The sequence below is a fragment of the Prionailurus viverrinus genome, chromosome B1 (genome assembly GCF_022837055.1).
Source record: "Prionailurus viverrinus isolate Anna chromosome B1, UM_Priviv_1.0, whole genome shotgun sequence".
Lineage (NCBI taxonomy): Eukaryota > Metazoa > Chordata > Mammalia > Carnivora > Felidae > Prionailurus > Prionailurus viverrinus.
Genome location: NC_062564.1, coordinates 117,571 through 138,779, shown reverse-complemented (window position 1 = coordinate 138,779; position 21,209 = coordinate 117,571). Strand labels below are relative to the sequence as shown.

General features: G+C 44.5%; 1 long non-coding RNA gene across 1 annotated transcript in view; it reads right to left on the bottom strand.

The window, feature by feature from the left end:
• LOC125163239 (uncharacterized) overlaps nucleotides 1-8,135 on the bottom strand; it is a 45,426-nt gene extending 37,291 nt beyond the window's left edge. Inside the window, exon 1 of the long non-coding RNA XR_007151355.1 lies at nucleotides 8,084-8,135. This is a non-coding gene — a long non-coding RNA (uncharacterized LOC125163239). The remainder of the gene's footprint in view (nucleotides 1-8,083) is intronic.
• Nucleotides 8,136-21,209: the final 13,074 nt, after the last annotated feature.

Here is a 21,209-nt window from a genome sequence, read left to right as displayed (position 1 = left end):
TCTGGGTTCGGCACCTGGGGCCTCCTGGGACGTAACCCCAACCCTACCCTTAACCGGACCCTCTTCCAAATCCTAAGCCGGCCTTGAGCCCTATCCCTTCATTTTAACCTCACCTTCACATGAGCCCTCACTTCATCTCTCGAGGGAGATCTTGAGACTGGAGTCACTTCGATCCTGGCTACGTCCCTGGTCCAAACACTAACCGTAGCTAAGTCTCTCTCCCCTTTGGGACCCAATCCCAAGGTCTGTCAACACCACGTGCCTGGGGTTCCAGAAGTGGGCAGTGTCCCTCGGCATGGTGCCTGGAACCTCACAATGTCAATCTGCATGCCCGGCTGCAGTTGTCTGAGGGAATTCCTGAGGCCTACCCAACCAATGGCCCATAGATTTGCGTGGCCAGGAAGCCAAAGACTGAACCTTACCGGCCCTCTCCCCTGTGCCCTCAACTTAGCCCATTCAGGTGACCACCGCTCTGCTGTGTGTTCAGTACCTGGAGCCTCTTGGGTCCTAATCCAAACCCTACCCCTAACTGGAAACCTCAACGGAATCCTAACCCGATCTTGAAACCTAATCAAACACTTGACCCCCGCTGTCTCCTGGTCCCTTACTTCATTCCTCTAGGGAGATCACGAGACTGGAGTTGCTTTGGCCCTGGCAACGTCCTGGACCGAACTCTTACCCTAGCTCAGACTCTCTCCCAATGGGGATGTAAGCAACAAACCATGAATCATCTGTGAGAAAAATTGAAGAAACCCAAAGAAATGGAAAACATTCCATGCTCACGTATTAGAAGAACAAACATTGTTAAGATGTCAATACTACCAAAGCAATTGACACACTCAATGCAATCCCTATCAAAATAACACGAGCTTTCTCCACAGAGCTAGAACAAACAACCCTAAAATGTGTAAGGATCCAGAAAAGATACCAAAAGCCAAAGTCATGTTGAAAAAGAAAACAAAGGTGGAAACATGACTATTTTGGATTTATGGTATATTAGAAAGCTGCATTCATCAAGACAGTATGTACAGGCACAGAAACGATGACAGACGTCAATGGAACAGAATATGGAACCCAGAAATATACCCTCAAACATATGGTGAGTAATCTTTATTAACACAGAAAGAATATCCAATGGAATCAGAGTCTCTTCAGCAAATGGTACTAGGAATACTGGACAGTGAGAATGATGAACCTGGACACTGTCCTTAAACGACACACACACACACACACACACACACACACACACACACACACACACCTCAAAATGGATGAATTATCTAAATGTAAGTCAGGAAACATCAAAATCCTAGAGGAGATAACAGGCAATGTACCTCCTTGATCCTGGCCGCAGCAACTTCTCACTTGTCATGTCTCCAGAAGCAAGGGCAATAAAACCCACAATGAACTATTGGGTCCTGAAGATAAAAAGCTTCTGCAAAGCAGGGGACAAAATCAGCCAAACTAAAAGGCAAAAATGAGAGAAGATATTTGCAGGTGACATATCAGATAAAGGGTTAGTATCCAAAATCTATAAAAAACTGATCACACTCAACACCCAGAAACCAAATAATCCAGTGAAGAAATGGGCAAAAGACATGAAGAGACACTTTAAGAAAGACGACATCCAGATCGGTCACACATGAAAAGATGCTCAATCTCACTGGTCATCACTGAAATACAAATCAAACCCACAATGAGATATCCCCTCACACCTATCAGAATGGCTAAAATTAACATCTCCGGAAATGACAGATGTTGGCAAGGATGCAGGGAAAGGGAACCCTTTTGCAATGCTGGTGGGAATGCAAAGTGGTGTAGCCATTCTGGACAATAGTATGGAGATTCGTCACGAAAACAAAAAATAGAACTACACTAGGACCCAGCAATCGCACTACTAGGTATTTATCCAAAAGATACACTAATGCTGACTCGAAGTGGCATGTGTACTCCCATATTTATAGCAACATTATCAACAATAGCTAAGTTATGCAAAGAGCCCAAATGACCACTGACAGATGAATGGATAAAGAAGATATGGTATATTCATACAATGGACTATGACTCGGCAATCAAAAAGAATGAAATCTCGCTCTTTGCAACAACGTGGATGGAACCGGACTTTCTTAAGCTAAGCAAAATATGTCAGAGAACGACACACATCCTATGATTTCTCTCATCTGTCGAATTTAATAAAACTGATGAACATAGTGCAAGGAAAGCAAAAATAAGATACACACAGAGAGGGAGTCAAATGATAAGAGACTGTTAAATAGAGGGAAGAATCTCAGGGTTCCTGGAGGGTTACTGAATAGGGGTATGGGCTAAATGGGTGATGGGCATTAGGGGTGGACCTTGGGATGCGTATTGGGTATATTTTGTACTTGATGGATCACTAAATTCTACTGCTGAAACTGTATTCCTCTATAAGGTAACTAACTTGGGCTTCAATTTTAAAAAGAAGAAATATTAAAAATAAGTAAAGAAATGTACCACCAGTCCAAAGAAAAGAATATTTAAATCGGGCTCTTGAGTGGAAAGGAAAGACTAAAACTGTTACAGACAAGAAAGGATCAGAGAAAACATCAAGAAACAATGACAAAACAACTAGTAGAATGGGACTAAATATATACCTAGCAATAATCACTCTGACTATAAATGGACTAAATGCTCCAATCCAAAGACATTGGGTAGGGCGTCAGAATGGACAAAACAAACAAACAAGTAAACAAAAACCATGTCTATCTAGATGCTGCCTACAAAGCCTTATTTGGACTTAAGTCTCCTGCAGATTTGTTATTTTTAAAAATTTTTTTTAATGTTTATTTATTTTTGAGACAGAGAGAGACAGAGCATGAACGGGAGAGGATCAGAGAGAGGGAGACACAGAATCTGAAACAGGCTCCAGGCTCTGAGCTGTCAGCACAGAGCCCAACGCGGGGCTCGACCTCACGGACTGCGAGATCATGACCTGAGCCGAAGTCGGCCCCTTAACTGACTGAGCCACCCAGGCGCCCCACGTCTCCTGCAGATTTGAAGTGAGGGAATGAAGAAATATTTGTCATGCCAATAATGTCAAAAGAAAGCCAGTAGCAATACTTATATCAGGCAAAATAAACTTTAAAACCAAGACTCTATTTTGGTACCCTTTGGGTAAATACCTAATAGTGACATTGCATGCATCCAACATTTATAGCAGAATTATCAACAGTAGCCCAACTATGGAGAAAGCCCAAGTATCCATCAACTGATGAAGGTGTAAAGAAGTTGTGGTGTGTGTATGTATACGTATGTATATGCATATAGACATATGTGTATGTTCACATATACCTACAAACGTATATACAATGAAATATAACTCAGCTTCAGGAAGAATGAAATCTTGCCATTTGCAACGATGTGGATGGCGCTTGAATGTATTATGCTACATGAAATATGTCAATCAGAGAAAGACATATATATGATGTCACTCATGTGGAAGTTAAGAAACAAAACACATGAAAACTAAGGAAGGAGCCAGGAAAAGAGAAGCGTGGTAACAAACCACATGAGTCTCTTAATTTAGAGAAAAAAAAAAGTGAAAGTTGATGGAGGGAGATGGGTCAGCGCTGGGCTAGATGGAGGACGAGTATTAAGGAGAGCACTTGTGATGAGCACTGGGTGTTGTATGTAAAGGATGAATCACCGAATTCTACTCCTAAACCCGAGAATGCACTGTATGTCAACTAACACTTAAATTAAAATACATACATACATACATACATACATACATACATACAGCTATAACAAGAGATGAAGACAGACACGATCTCATACTAAAGGGGACAGCCAAACAAGAAGATCCAATGATTGTAAATTTCGATGCACCCAACATGCGATCACCAAGTATACAAAACATTTAGCAACAACCGTAAAGGAACTCATTTATAATAATATGATGATAGTAGAGGACTTTAACACATCACTCACATCAATGGACAGAACCTATAAACAGAAAGTCAACAAGGAAACAATGGCTTTGAATGACACACTGGACCAGAAGGGTTTAACAGATATATTCAGAACACTCCATACTAAAATGGCAGAGTACACATTCTTTTCAAGCATACCTGGGGCGTTCTCCAGAATTGATCACATTCTAGGTCACAAATCAGGCCTCAAGAGGTACCCAACGACAGAGATCAGACCAAGCATCTTTTCTAACCACAAAGCTAGGAAACTTGAAGTCAACCACAAAAAGAGGGCTGGGGGGGGGGGGGGCGGGAAGGCCACAAATAAAGGGAGGTTAAGTAACATGCTACTAAATGAATGGGTCACACAGGAAATCAATGAGAAAATACACTGAAACAAATGAAAATGAAAATACACTGGTAAAACCCTTTGGAATGCGGCAAAAGCAGTCTATGATGGAAGTATATATAGCAATACAAGCCTACCTTAAAGAGCAAGAAAAATCTCAAACAATCCTAACTTACACCTGAAGGAATGAGAAAAAGAGCAGCAGAAGGAAGGAAATAATAGAGTTTAGGGCAGAAATAAGGAATATAGAAACCAAAAAGACACTAGGCCAAATCAATGAAACCAGGGGCTGGTTCATTGAAAGCAGTAATCAACTTGAAAACCTCCTTGGCAGACTCTTCACAAAGAAGACAGAAAGGACTCAAATAAATGAAATCACAAATAAGAAAGGAGAAATGACCGTCAACACCACAAAAATACAATTAGAAGATAGTATTATGAACAACTATATGCAACAAATTGGACACTCTGAGAAAAATGGACAAATTCCTAGAAACACACACACTACCAAAACTGAAACAGGAAGATACCTACAATCTGAAAACAGAAAGATACCCCATCAGTTATTAAAAAAATCTCCCCCCAACACAAGAGTTCATGGCCAGATGGCTTCATGGATGAATTCTACCATCCATTCAAGTAAGAGGTAATAGGTATTCTCCTCGAATTATTACAAAAAATAAAAAAAGAAGGAAAACTTACAAATTCATCGTATGAGGCCATCATTACCCTGATACCAAAACGAGATGAAGCCTCCACTAAAACCGAAAACTGCAGCGGCGCCTGTGTGGGTCGGTTGGTTTACTGTCCAACTCTTAATTTTGGATTAGGACATTATCTTGCGGTACGTGGGTTCGAGTCCCACGTTGGGCCCTGCCATGACAGTGTGAGGCATGGCCAGGATTCTCTCTCTCCCTGTCTCTCTGCCCCTCCCTCACTTTTATGTCCTCTATCTAAGGAAAGAAGTAAGCATTTAAAAAGATGTTTAAAAAATTTTAAATAAAACTGCAGAGCAATAGCCTGATGACTATGTATGCCTAAATTCTCATTAAAATACCTTCAAATTAAAGTCAACAATACATTGATAGAATCATTTCCCATAATCAAGTGGGATATATTCCTGGGCTGCAAGCGTGGTTCCACATTCACATATCAATCAACATGATGCACCACAGTAATAGAAGAAAGGATAAGAACAATAGGATGCTTTCAACAGAGGCAGGAAAACTGATAAAATGTCACATCCATTCATGATAAAAACCCTCAGCAAAGTACATTGAGACTCAACCTACCTGCACATAATAAAGGTCGTCTATGAAAAACCCACAGCTCATCTCATCCTCAATGGGTAAAAATTGAAAGTTTTTCTTCCAAAGTCAGGGACAAGAGAGGAATGACCCCTCTCACCACTGTTATCCCACATAGTACGGGATAACCACAGCACACAGCACTCAGACAACAAAAAGAAATAAGAGACATCCAAATCGGCAAGGAAGAAGTAGCACACTCGCTGTTTGGAACTGACATGATAGGTTCTATAAAAAACATGAAAGGCTCCCTTAAAAATTGCTAGAATTGATATATGAATTCGACAGGTCACAACCTACAGAAATCAAGGAACATATGTGTATTGAATATCTAACACAAATCATGAATTAACACAGAGAGAAAGTAAGGGATCAATCCCATTGACAGGCTCACAAATACCACAAGAAACCAGGAATCAACCTAACCAAAGAGGTGAAAGACCTGTACTCTAAACGCTATGAAACACTGATGAAATAAATGGAAGAGGACACAAAGAAATGGACATACATTTCATGTTCATGGATGGGAAGCACAAAATACTGTTAAAATGTCTACACTCTTCAAAGCAATCTACACATATAATGAAATGAAGTGTGCTAGGGATATCACACTAACAAAAACATTTGTCACAGAACAAGAACAAATCATCTCAAAATGTGTATGGAATGACAAAAGTGCCCACACAGCCAACACAAACTTGTAGAAGAAAAGCAAAGCTGGAGACATCACAATTCCAGACTTTAGGTTATATTACAAAGCTATACTGATCAGAACAGTATGATCCATATGTCCGTACTGAACAGTACTGACAAAACAACAACAAAAAATAACAACAACAACAAACTCATACGCATAGATCAATAACATGGTCACCCAGAAATAAACTCACACCTCTATGGTCAATTAATTCTCAACAAGGCAGGAAAGAACATCCAATGGAAAAAAAAGATAGTCTTGGGACACATGGGTGGCCCAGTCACTAAAGCGTGTGATGGTGGGTTCAGCTCAGGTCATGATCTCAGGGCAGTGCAGAGCATGCGTGGGATTCTCTCTCTCCATATCTCTCTGCCCCTCTTCTGCATGCTCGCTCGCTCTCTCTCTCACTCAAAAATAAATACATAAATAAAAAAAAGGCTCCTCAACATATGGTTTTGGAAAAACTGGACAGCAATCTGCAAAACAAAACAAAAACAACGGACCACTGTCTTACAACATACACAAAAATAAATCCAACATGGACAAAGACCTATATGTGAAACCTGAAACCATAAAAATCCCAGAGTATAACACCGGTACTATCTTACTTGAACATTGCCTGTACAAACGTCTTTGTAGATATATCTCTAGAGGTAAGGGAAACGCAAGCAAAAATAATGAGACTTTATAAAAATTAAAACCTTCCGTCACCAAGGAAATAATCAACAAAACGAAAACATCAACAGAATGATATCTGCAAACGACATCGGATAAAGGGTTAGTGTCCAAAATATGTACAGTTATACAGCACCCAAAAAATGAGAAACCTGATTAAAAATGGGCAGAAGACACGAGTGGACATTTCCCGAAGGAAGACATATATATGGCCAAGAGACACATGAAAAAATGCTCAACAATACTGATCTTCAGGGAAATACAATTCAAAAGTACAATGAGAGAACACATCACATCTGTCACAATGACTAAAATCGATGAAGGATGACACAGCAGGTGTTGCCAAGGATGTGAGGAAAGTATAACCCTCTTGCACTGTGGGTAGGAATGCAAACTGGTGCAGCCACTCTGGAAAACCACATGGAGATGTCAAAAAACAAAACAAAACTGGAAATAGAAGTACCTTACAATCCAGCAACTTCACTACAAGGTATTTCCACAAAGAATACAAAATCTTCAAAGGGATACATGCACCGTGATGTTTACAGCAGCATTTTCTACAAAAGCCAAATGACAGAAACTATCCAAGCGCCCATCAACTGATGAATAAATTGAGATGTGGTCTATGGAATGTAATATTATTAGGCCGTAAAAACATGAAATCTTGTAATTTGCCATGCGCTGGATGGAGAGAGAGAATGTTATGCTGGGTGAAATAAGCCTGTCAGAGAAAGACAAATACCCAATGATTTCACTAACACATGGCAAGAAAACAACGCAAAGGGGCGGGGGGAGGAGACAAACGGACTCTTAACTAGGAAACAAACTGAGTTGAGGGAATGGGTGAAACAGCTGATGGGGATTAGGAAGTGCACCTGAGATGAGCACCGGGTGACGTGTGGAAGTGTTGCTCTATATTGGACGCCTGAAACTGATATTACACTGTGTCTTCACTCAGTGGAATTTAAATTAAAAGATAACATAAGGGTAATGAGACTTACCTACCGGGTTATCTGTAGTGTTCAATCACTTCCCTAGGTTGGAAAAATAACCATGAAATTTTTAAAAAAGCATATATGATGTGTGGGACAGTTTGTGGCCTTACCTTGGTCTCTGGTTCCAGCAGGACTCGGAACATGGGTCCCAGCTCATTCTTCTAGAAGGTCGTGAGACGAGTATTTCATGTATCCACGTCCTAATTGAATGAAGCTCCCGTGCTTCTGAATTTCTGTTAGGGTTCCTTCCCGGAAACAAGCCTGGAATGGAACAAACCATCGACTGCATCTATGAGGTGATGTCGTGGGACCCCGCAATCCACAAGTCCTTTAGTAAAATACGTCTTCTTCAAAAACTGTCCGGGAAGGGGTGGAATGAAACACGGGAACAGCCCAGAAAATGCAAAGGCCTGTGCAGCTCAGCAACCAGCTTGACCAGGGAAGCCACCCGGCGCCCCCTCCTCAGCACTCAGTACAACAAGGCAGCTTCTCTCTGGCGACTCAGGAGATGCCAAGTTGCTGCTAAGCTCCCAAGGTCTCCCCTGGGGCGGGTGGCAGAACCTGCTGGAAGTGCAGCTCTGCTCTCTGTACTGAGGCACTAGCAGAGGCCTGAGTCCTCTGAGAGCAGTCTAAGCCCTTCCTGCTCTGAGATGCCCTGGGTCAGAAAAGCAGATGGTGCGCCCTCTGCTGGCTATCACTGCCCAGCAGAGGAACCCGCCCCTCGGGGTCTGTGGTGCTTGAGCTCTCTCTGCTGGCCACCATGGGAATTCCTTCAATGTGGAAGGCCCTGGTTGCTCAGCTGAGAGACCCAGGGTGCTCTGGGCAACTAAGTCTGTTCTCCTCGTTGGGAAGGTTTTAGTGACAGGGCCTGGGACACAAAACCTTTTCCATCTCTTTCTTGTGAGGGAAGAATGAAACCGAATTTATTAACGTAACGACATCATTTGTAATGTTTTAAGCAATATTCACAGAAAAATAGACCACCGATTTACACATGCTGAACAAGACGTAATGTTGTTTACCACCAAAATACTTAGGTTAGATAAAGAATGGACACCTTTGAGAGAGAGAGATACCGGCGTCCAGCTATGGAGTGAATGAGTCCTAGGGATACAAGGGACAGCCAATGGAATGGAGTCAATCCTGTAACAATATTGTTGCATGCTTTCACAGGATAGCTACACTTGTGGTTGAGTACAACATAATGTAGAGACATATGGAATGACTACAATGTATGCCTAAAACTAACACAACAAATGTGTGAACAATATTTCAATTGAAAATAGACATCCTTTACACTATCTTTAATTTCTTCTTCTTTGCCACTAAACTATCCTTCCTGGGGCGCCTGGGTGGCTTAGTTGGTGAAGCGTCCGACTTTGAGTCAAGTCAGGATTTGGCAGTCCATGAGTTTGAGCCCCGCATCAAGCTCTGTCCTGAGAGCTCAGAGCCTCGAGCCTGCCTCATATTCGGTGTCTCCCACTCTATCCCCCTCCCCAGCTCGGGTTCTCTCAAAAAAAGAAACATTAAAAATGAAAAATCATTCTTCATTGAGAATCTGCGAATTTCCATTTATACCAGATTCTCTAACATCACCTTCTTGATGGTGAAAGCTTATATGAAAAGTCACTAACAATATCTTTGATGACACATATGTGACAGGTCAGAATGCAACTTACAGGGAGCTACACATCTGTTGTGAATTTACAGTGTGTATCCTTGGCTAATATTTCCAATGAAATGTGTTTTAGGGATACGGATGGATGAAATAATGTCCATCAGTCATATAGGTCAATTTGCTATAGGTCTATTATGCCTTCAATTACTAATTGCCATCTCTTCAGAATTAAAAGAAAGCTGGGTCAAGAAAATGTCTTTGGGGGCGCCTGGGTGGCGCAGTCGGTTAAGCGTCCGACTTCAGCCAGGTCACGATCTCGCGGTCCGTGAGTTCGAGCCCCGCGTCAGGCTCTGGGCTGATGGCTCGGAACCTGGAGCCTGTTTCCGATTCTGTGTCTCCCTCTCTCTCTGCCCCTCCCCCGTTCATGCTCTGTCTCTCTCTGTCCCAAAAATAAATAAACGTTGAAAAAAAAATTAAAAAAAAAAAAAGAAAATGTCTTTGAATTTCATGTAAGAGAAGACTAGGGTGTTTGAAAGGTCCACCTACCTTCTGGATTCCTCAGATTGGTTGTGGAGAGGAGGAGCGCAACCTATGATTTGGATGCACACCGGTAGTCCCAGAGGGAGGATGTGTACCTTATTCTCGAATATATATATTTTATCAATATTACTAGTCCACCTCTGCCAGGTTCAGACAGCAGGACCTGAGGGCAACACAATGCCTGATGCCTGGGTTCAGAACTTGAGGAAGGCCAGCTGGTGGGGAAGGGGGGAAATCCAACAGAGCCTGGGGCAGTGAGGGAGATGGCCCTGGGACACCTCCCCACGGGGCAGGCTATGGAGTTTACCTGCCAAAGAGCAGCACACTCTCCCTCAAGACATCCCTCTCCATGACAGAACGTGAGGCTGAACCTCACAATTCCAAAAGAAATGAGGGCTACCCATCTTTTCAATTCCAATGGCCTCTGCAGAACTTGGACCCAGGGATGTTGGAGTCTTGGGGCCATGGAACTCTGATGCCCATGATAGAAGCCCTTTCTGCCCCAGCACTCAGAGCCACGTCATACATCCCATCTCCCCTGGCCCATCTAACCATGTCCACATACCGGACCAGGTCTCTACTTTCCTTCTTGTACTTCCTCTTTGTCTCTGTTTCTCTCTAACCACATTTCTCTCTATTTCTTCCTTTCACACTCTAGGGAGTGGTGTATTATATACGGTGCTAAACTTTGTTCTTATACATGTGAATATCCAATTTTCCCAGCACCAGTTATTCAAAAGACTACTCTTCTCTACTGTGTATTATTATTATTATTATTTTTTTTAATGGTGCCCTCTGAGAACTGGTATTTATTTATTTATTTATTTTTTCTGAAATTTATTGACGAATTGGTTTCCATACAACACCCAGTGCTCATCCCAAAAGGTGCCCTCCTCAATACCCATCACCCACCCTCTCCTCCCTCCCACCCCCCATCAACCCTCAGTTTGTTCTCAGTTTTTAACAGTCTCTTATGCTTTGGCTCTCTCCCATTCTAACCTCTTTTTTTTTTTTCCTTCCCCTCCCCCATGGGTTCCTGTTAAGTTTCTCAGGATCCACATAAGAGTGAAACCATATGGTATCTGTCTTTCTCTGTATGGCTTATTTCACTTAGCATCACACTCTCCAGTTCCATCCACGTTGCTACAAAAGGCCACATTTCATTTTTTCTCATTGCCACGTAATATTCCATTGTGTATATACACCACAATTTCTTTATCCATTCATCAGTTGATGGACATTTAGGCTCTTTCCATAATTTGGCTATTGTTGAGAGTGCTGCTATGAACATTGGGGTACAAGTGGCCCTATGCATCAGTGCTCCTGTATCCCTTGGATAAATTCCTAGCAGTGCTATTGCTGGGTCATAGGGTAGGTCTATTTTTAATTTTCTGAGGAACCTCCACACTGCTTTCCAGAGCGGCTGCACCAATTTGCATTCCCACCAACAGTGCAAGAGGGTTCCAGTTTCTCCACATCCTCTCCAGCATCTATGGTCTCCTGATTTGTTCATTTTGGCCACTCTGACTGGCGTGAGGTGAAACCTGAGTGTGGTTTTGATTTGTATTTCCCTGATAAGGAGTGACGCTGAACATCTTTTCATGTGCCTGTTGGCCACCCGGATGTCTTCTTTAGAGAAGTGTCTATTCATGTTTTCTGCCCATTTCTTCACTGGGTTATTTGTTTTTTGGGTGTGGAGTTTGGTGAGCTCTTTATAGATTTTGGATACTAGCCCTTTGTCCGATATGTCATTTGCGAATATCTTTTCCCATTCCGTTGGTTGCCTTTTAGTTTTGTTGGTTGTTTCCTTTGCTGTGCAGAAGCTTTTGATCTTCATAAGGTCCCAGTAATTCACTTTTGCTTTTAATTCCCTTGCCTTTGGGGATGTGTCGAGTAAGAGATTGCTACGGCTGAGGTCAGAGAGGTCTTTTCCTGCTTTCTCCTCTAAGGTTTTGATGGTTTCCTGTCTCACGCTTAGGTCCTTTATCCATTTTGAGTTTATTTTTGTGAATGGTGTGAGAAAGTGGTCTAGTTTCAACCTTCTGCATGTTGCTGTCCAGTTCTCCCAGCACCATTTGTTAAAGAGGCTGTCTTTTTTCCATTGGATGTTCTTTCCTGCTTTGTCAAAGATGAGTTGGCCATACGTTTGTGGGTCTAGTTCTGGGGTTTCTATTCTATTCCATTGGTCTATGTGTCTGTTTTGGTGCCAATACCATGCTGTCTTGATGATGACAGCTTTGTAGTAGAGGCTAAAGTCTGGGATTGTGATGCGTCCTGCTTTGGTCTTCTTCTTCAAAATTCCTTTGGCTATTCGGGGCCTTTTGTGGTTCCATATGAATTTTAGGATTGCTTGTTCTAGTTTCGAGAAGAATGCTGGTGCAATTTTGATTGGGATTGCATTGAATGTGTAGATAGCTTTGGGTAGTATTGACATTTTGACAATATTTATTTTTCCAATCCATGAGCAGGGAATGTCTTTCCATTTCTTTAAATCTTCTTCAATTTCCTTCATAAGCTTTCTATAGTTTTCAGCATACAGATCCTTTACATCTTTGGTTAGATTTATTCCTAGGTATTTTATGCTTCTTGGTGCAATTGTGAATGGGATCAGTTTCTTTATTTGTCTTTCTGTTGCTTCATTGTTAGTGTATAAGAATGCAACTGATTTCTGTACATTGATTTTGTATCCTGCAACTTTGCTGAATTCCTGTATCAGTTCTAGCAGACTTTTGGTGGAGTCTATCGGATTTTCCATGTATAATATCATGTCATCTGCAAAAAGCGAAAGCTTGACTTCATCTTTGCCAATTTTGATGCCTTTGATTTCCTTTTGTTGTCTGATTGCTGATGCTAGCACTTCCAGCACTATGTTAAACAGCAGCGGTGAGAGTGGGCATCCTTGTCGTGTTCCTGATCTCAGGGAAAAAGCTTTCAGTTTTTCCCCATTGAGGATGATGTTAGCTGTGGGCTTTTCATAAATGGCTTTTATGATCTTTAAGTATGTTCCTTCTATCCCAACTTTCTCAAGGGTTTTTATTAAGAAAGGGTGCTGGATTTTGTCGAAGGCCTTTTCTGCATCGATTGACAGGATCATATGGTTCTTCTCTCTTTTTTTGTTAATGTGATGTATCACGTTGATTGATTTGCGAATGTTGAACCAGCCCTGCATCCCAGGAATGAATCCCACTTGATCATGGTGAATAATTCTTTTTATATGCCGTTGAATTCGATTTGCTAGTATCTTATTGAGAATTTTTGCATCCATATTCATCAGGGATATTAGCCTGTAGTTCTCTTTTTTTACTGGGTCTCTGTCTGGTTTAGGAATCAAAGTAATACTGGCTTCATAGAATGAGTCTGGAAGTTTTCCTTCCCTTTCTATTTCTTGGAATAGCTTGAGAAGGATAGGTATTATCTCTGCTTTAAACGTCTGGTAGAACTCCCCTGGGAAGCCATCTGGTCCTGGACTCTTATTTGTTGGGAGATTTTTGATAACCGATTCAATTTCTTCGCTGGTTATGGGTCTGTTCAAGCTTTCTATTTCCTCCTGATTGAGTTTTGGAAGAGTGTGGGTGTTCAGGAATTTGTCCATTTCTTCCAGGTTGTCCAATTTGTTGGCATATAAGTTTTCATAGTATTCCCTGATAATTGTTTGTATTTCTGAGGGATTGGTTGTAATAATTCCATTTTCATTCATGATTTTATCTATTTGGGTCATCTCCCTTTTCTTTTTGAGAAGCCTGGCTAGAGGTTTGTCAATTTTGTTTATTTTTTCAAAAAACCAACTCTTGGTTTCGTTGATCTGCTCTACAGTTTTTTTAGTTTCTATATTGTTTATTTCTGCTCTGATCTTTATTATTTCTCTTCTTCTGCTGGGCTTAGGCTGCCTTTGCTGTTCTGCTTCTAGTTCCTTTAGGTGTGCTGTTAGATTTTGTATTTGGGATTTTTCTTGTTTCTTGAGATAGGCCTGGATTGCAATGTATTTTCCTCTCAGGACTGCCTTTGCTGCGTCCCAAAGCGTTTGGATTGTTGTATTTTCATTTTCGTTTGTTTCCATATATTTTTTAATTTCTTCTCTAATTGCCTGGTTGACCCACTCATTCGTTAGTAGGGTGTTCTTTAACCTCCATGCTTTTGGAGGTTTTCCAGACTTTTTTCTGTGGTTGATTTCAAGCTTCATAGCATTGTGGTCTGAAAGTAAGCATGGTATAATTTCAATTCTTGTAAACTTATGAAGGGCTGTTTTGTGACCCAGTATATGATCTATCTTGGAGAATGTTCCATGTGCACTCGAGAAGAAAGTATATTCTGTTGCTTTGGGATGCAGAGTTCTAAATAGATCTGTCAAGTCCATCTGATCCAATGTCTCATTCAGGGCCCTTGTTTCTTTATTGACCGTGTGTCTAGATGATCTATCCATTTCTGTAAGTGGTGTATTAAAGTCCCCTGCAATTACCACATTCTTATCAATAAGGTTGCTTATGTTTATGAGTAATTGTTTTATATATTTGGGGGCTCCGGTATTCGGTGCATAGACATTTATAATTGTTAGCTCTTCCTGATGGATAGACCCTGTAACTATTATATAATGTCCTTCTTCATCTCTTGTTACAGCCTTTAATTTAAAGTCTAGTTTGTCTGATATAAGTATGGCTACTCCAGCTTTTTTTTGGCTTCCAGTCGCATGATAAATAGTTCTCCATCCCCTCACTCTCAATCTAAAGGTGTCCTCCGGTCTAAAATGAGTCTCTTGTAGACAGCAAATAGATGGGTCTTGTTTTTTTATCCATTCTGATACTCTATGTCTTTTGGTTGGCGCATTTAATCCATTTACATTCAGTGTTATTATAGAAAGATACGGGTTTAGAGTCATTGTGATGTCTGTATGTTTTATGCTTATAGTGATGTCTCTGGGACTTTGTCTCACAGGGTCCCCCTTAGGATCTCTTGTAGGGCTGGTTTAGTGGTGACAAATTCCTTCAGTTTTTGTTTGTTTGGGAAGACCTTTATCTCTCCTTCTATTCTAAATGACAGACTTGCTGGATAAAGGATTCTTGGCTGCATATTTTTTCTGTCTAGCACACTGAAAATCTCGTGCCAATTCTTTCTGGCCTGCCACGTTTCAAAAGAGAGATCAGTCACGAGTCTTATAGGTCTCCCTTTATATGTGAGGGCACGTTTACCCCTTGCTGCTTTCAGAATTTTCTCTTTATCCTTGTATTTTGCCAGTTTCACTATGATATGTCGTGCAGAAGATCGATTCAAGTTACGTCTGAAGGGAGTTCTCTGTGCCTCTTGGATTTCAATGCCTTTTTCCTTCCCCAGTTCAGGGAAGTTCTCAGCTATTATTTCTTCAAGTACCCCTTCAGCACCTTTCCCTCTCTCTTCCTCCTCTGGGATACCAATTATGCGTATATTATTTCTTTTTAGTGTATCACTTAATTCTCTAATTTTCCCCTCATACTCCTGGATTTTTTAATCTCTCTTTTTCTCAGCTTCCTCTTTTTCCATAACTTTATCTTCTAGTTCACCTATTCTCTCCTCTGCCTCTTCAAGCCGAGCTGTGGTGGTTTCCATTTTGTTATGCATTTCGTTTAAAGCGTTTTTCAGCTCCTCGTGACTGTCCCTTAGTCCCTTGATCTCTGTAGCAAGAGATTCTCTGCTGTCCTGTATACTGTTTTCAAGCCCAGCGATTAATTTTATGACTATTATTCTAAATTCACTTTCTGTTATATTATTTAAATCCTTTTTGATCAGCTCATTAGCTGTTGTTATTTCCTGGAGATTCTTCTGAGGGGAGTTCTTCCGCTTGGTCATTTTGGATAGTCCCTGGCGTGGTGAGGACCTGCAGGGCACTTCCCCTGTGCTGTGGTGTATAACTGGAGTTGGTGGGCGGGGCCGCAGTCAGACCTGATGTCTGCCCCCAGCCCACCGCTGGGGCCACAGTCAGACTGGTGTGTGCCTTCTCTTCCCCTCTCCTAGGGGTGGGATTCACTGTGGGGTGGTGTGGCTCGTCTGGGCTACTTGCACCCTGCCAGGCTTGTGATGCTGGGGATCTGGCGTATTAGCTGGGGTGGGTAGGCAAGGTGCTCGGGGGCAGGAGGGGCAGGCTTAGATCGCTTCTCCTTAGGTGATCCACTTCAGGAGGGGCCCTGTGGCAGCGGGAGGGAGTCAGATCCGCTGCCGGAGGTTTGGCTCCGCCAAAGCGCAGAGTTGGGTGTTTGCGCGGAGCGAGCAAGTTCCCTGGCAGGAACCGGTTCCCTTTGGGATTTCGGCTGGGGGATGGGCGGGGGAAATGGCGCTGGCGAGCACCTTTGTTCCCCACCAAACTGAGCTCTGTTGTCAGGGGGCTCAGCAGCTCTCCCTCCCTTTGTCCTCCAGCCTTCCCGCTTTCCGAGCAGAGCTGTTAATTTATGACCTCCCAGACGCTAAGTCGCAGTTGCTGTTGGAACACAGTCCGCCCGGCCCCTCCGCTTTTGCAAGCCAGACTCGGGGGCTCTGCTTGGCCGGCGAGCCGCCCCTCCGCCCCGGCTCCCTCCCGCCGGTCCTTGGAGCGCGCACCGCCTCGCCGCCCTTCCTACCCTCTTCCGTGGGCCTCTCGTCTGCGTTTGGCTCCGGCGACTCTGTTCTGCTAATCCTCTTTTGTTTTCTGGGTTATTTAGGCAGGTGTAGATGGAATCTAAGTGATCAGCAGGACGTGCGGTGAGCCCAGCGTCCTCCTAAGCCGCCATCTTGCCGCAACTCCTCTACTGTGTATTATTGACTCCCTTGTCGAATACTAGGTGACTGTGATGCATGGGTTTAGTTTGGGCTCTCAATTTCTGTTCCATTGTCTTGTGTGTGCTTATGCCAGTGACATAATTGATTTCTTTGTGTTAGAATGACGCTTGAAATCCAGAAGGGGGATGCCTCCTGTTTTGTTCTTTCTTGCGTTGGCTACATGGGGTCTTTTTGTGGTTCCAAATAAATTTTAGGATATGATTTTCTAATTGCATAAAAATTGCATCGGAGTCTTGATAGAGATTGCACTGAATCTCTAGATGGCTTTGGGTAATATGGACATTGTACTGTATTAATTCCTCCGAAAGTTGGACATGGGATGGCTTTTCACTGATTTTGTGTTCTCCCCTTTCTTTCACCCAAATTGAATTTCTTCCATTCCTGCACACAGGTTTTATAGTTTTCTGTAGAGAGATTTTCATTTCCTTGGCTAAATGTATTGCTATAATTTTTATTGTTTTTGATGCTATTGTAAATGGGATTCTTTTCTTTACTTCTTCTTAGATAATTGGGTTAGTGTATAGGAATGATACAGAATTTGAAACGGTGACTTTCTTGTTTGGAAATTCACTGCATTTCTTGATTAGATATTAACAGGTTCTTTTACATTAAACTTTTTATTTCAGTCTTTACCTAGTTTAAAAAGAAAAACATGTTATTTGGGAATAGCTGACACACTACGTTACATTAGTTTCAGAGGAACAACATAGTCATTGGACAAATGTATACATTCTGCTACGCTAACACAGGTGTAGCTATCATCTGTCACCATGCATCACTACTCCAGTACCATTCTCTATGTTCCCTATGCTATATGTTATATCTATGATTCATTCATTGCATACAGAGAAGCCTGCAGCACCCAATCCCCGTCACATATCTAGGGTATCGTTGACTTATGCCTGATCTTAGTGGAAAATCATTCAAATTTCACTACTGAGTATGATATTAGCTGTGGGCTTCACATACATGGCCTTTGTTATGTTGAGATTTGTTCCTTCTACACAGAATTTTAAAGAGATTTTTACCACAAATGGATACCAAATTACCTCAGAACGTTTTTCAGTGCCTTCTGACATCATCACATGAGGTTTCTTTTTGCTTTTTAACATGTATTTATTTAGTTTACTTTAATGTATTTATGATTTTCTTTAGTATTCATTTTTTCAAGTTTTTTTTTAATTCCAGTTGGTTAACATACAGCGTAATGTTAGCTTCAGGTAAAGAACGTAGTCATCCATCACTTACACACAACACCCAGTGATCCTCACTGCTAGTGCCCTCCTTAGCCAATTACCCATTAAAACCATCCACTTACGCCACCTCCCTGGCGACGTCCCTGGACCGAACGCTAAACCTACCTAAGGCTCTCTCCCCATGGGGACCCAATTCCAACGTCTGAAAACACCATGTGCCTGGGGTCCAGAAGCGGTGCAGGCTCACGCGGCATGGAACCTGGAAGCTCACCATGTCGTTTCCCTGGCCTGGCTGCAGCTGCCCGAGAGGATTCCGGAGGCTCCACGATCAGGGACCGATCACTTGTGTGTGGCCTTGGCAGCCAAAGAGGGATCCTGACCGGCACTGTCCCTTGTGCCCTTAACTCATCCCTTTGCGGAGACCATGACCATGCTGTGGGTTCGGCGCCTGGAGCTCCTGGGAGCTAACCCTAACTCTAACCCTACCCCGAACAAGGAAGCTCCTCTGAAACCTAAGCCTGCCTCGATCCCTAACCCTGCATTTGAGCCGCCTTCTACCATGGGCCCTCACTTCAGCCCTTGAGGGAGATCACCAGACCGCAGTTGCTTCGAACCTGGCGGTGTCCCTGGACCGAACTCTAACCCTATCTAACGCTCAGTCCCCATGGGGACCCAATTCCAACGTCGGAAACCACAACGCGCCAGGGGTCCAGATGCGGTGCAGGCTCACGCAGCATGGAACCTGAAAGCTCACCTTGTCGTTACCCAGGCCAGACGGCAGCTGCCCGAGAAGATTCCTAAGGCTCCTCGATCAGGGGCCGATCGACGTGTGTGGCCTTGGCAGCCAAAGAGAGATCCTGACTGGCACCGTCCCTTGTGCCCTCAACTTAACCCTTTGCGGAGACCACTGCCCTGCTGTGGGTTCGGCGCCTGGAACCTCCGGGGCCTAACCCTAACCCTACCCAGAACCGGGACACTCCACCGAACCTAAGCCTGCCTCGATCCCTAACCCTGCATTTGAGCCGCCTTCTACCATGGGCCCTCACTTCAGCCCTCGAGGGAGATCACGAGACAGGAGTCGCTTTGGCCCTGTCAACGTCCCTGGACCGAACCCTAACCCTATCTAAGGCTCTCCCCATGGGGACCGAATTCCAACATCTGACAACACCACGCGACTGGGGTCCCGAAGCGGTGCAGGCTGAATCGGCATGGAAGCTGGAAGCTCACCATGTCGTTTCCCAGGCCGGGCTGCAGCTGCCTGAAAGGATTCTGGAGGCCTCCTCGATCACAGGTGGAACAACATGTGTGGCCTAGGCAGCCAAAGAGGGACCCTGACCAGCACCGTCCCTTGTGCCCTCAACTCAGCCCTTCGGGGAGACCACTGCCCTGCTGTGGGTTCGGCGCCTGGAACCTCCTGGGACCTAACCCTAACCCTAACCCTACCCCGAACTGGGACCCTCCACCGAAACCTAAGTCTGCCTCGATCCCTAACCCTGCATTTGAGCCGCCTTCTGGCATGAGCCCTCACTTCAGCGCTCGAGGGAGATCACGAGAACGCAGTTGCTTTGGCCGTGGAGTGTCCCTGGACCGAACTCTAACCCTAGCGAACGATCAGTCCCCATGGGGACCCAATTCCAACGTCTGAAGACACCACGCGCCTGGGGTCCAGAAGCGGTGCAGGCTCACGAGATATGGAACTTTGAAGCTCACCATGTCATTACCCAGGCCTGGCAGCAGCATCCTGAGAGGATTTTGGAAGCTCCTCTATCAGGGGCCGATCGACGTGTGTGGTCTTGGCAGCCAAACACGGATCCTGACCGGCACCGTACCTTGTGCGCTCAACTCAGCCCTTCGGCGAGACCACTGCCCTGCTGTGGGTTGGACGCCTGGAACCTCCTGGGACCTAACCCTAACCCTAACCCTACCCCGAAACGGGACCCTCCACCGAAACCTAAGCCTGCCTCGATCCCTAACCCTGCATTTGAGCCGCCTTCTGGCATGGGCCCTCACTTCAGCCCTCGAGTGAGATTCCGAGACCGCAGTCGCTTCGGCCCTGGCAACGTCCCTGGACTGAACCCTAACCCTAGCTAAGGCTCTCTCCTCTTTGGGACCCAATTCCAACGTCTGAGAGCATCAGGCGCCTGGGGTCCAGAAGCGGTGCAGGCTGACTCAGCAAGGAACCAGGAAGCTCACCATGTCGTTTTCCAGGCTCGGCTACAGCTCCCGAGAGGATTCCGGAGGCCTCCTCGACCAGGGGCGGACCGATGTGTGTGGCCTCGGCAGCCAAAGGGGTATCCTGATCGGCACCGTCCCTTGTGCCCTCCACTCAGCCTTTCGAGGAGACCACTGCCCTGCTGTGGGTTTGGCGCCTGGAGCCTCCTGGGACCTAACCCTAACACTAACCCTTCCCCGAACCGGGACCCTCCACCGAACCTAAGCCTGCCTAGATCCCTAACCCTGCATTTGAGCCGCATTCTGGCATGGGCCCTCAATTCAGCTCTCCAGGGAGATCACGAGACCGGAGTCGCTTCGGCCCTGGCGACGTCCCTGGACCGAACCCTAACCCTAGCTAAGGCTCTCTCCTCATGGGGACCCAATTCCTAGGTCTGACAGCATCACGAACCTGGGGTCCAGAAGCGGTGCAGGCTGACTCGGCAAGGAACCTGGAAGCCCACCATGTCGTTACCCAGGCTCGGCTGCAGCTCCCAAGAGGATTCCGGAGGCCTCCTCGATCAGGGGCGGATCGACATGTGTGGCCTGGGCAGCCAAAGGGGGATCCTGATGGGCACCGTCCATTGTGCCCTCCACTCAGCCCTTCGCGGAGACCATGACCCTGCTGTCGTTTTGGCGCCTGGAGCTCCTGGGAGCTAACCCTAACCCTAAACCCACCCCGAACCGGGACCCTCCACTGAAACCTAAGCCTGCCTCGATCCCTAACCCTGCAATTGAGCCGCCTGCTGGCATGGACCCTCACTTCAGCCCTCAAGGGAGATCACGTGACCTGAGTTGCTTCAGTCTTGGTGACGTCCCTGGACCGAACACTAACCATAGCCAAGGCTCAGTCCCCAGGGGACCAATTCCAACGACTGACAACACCACGCA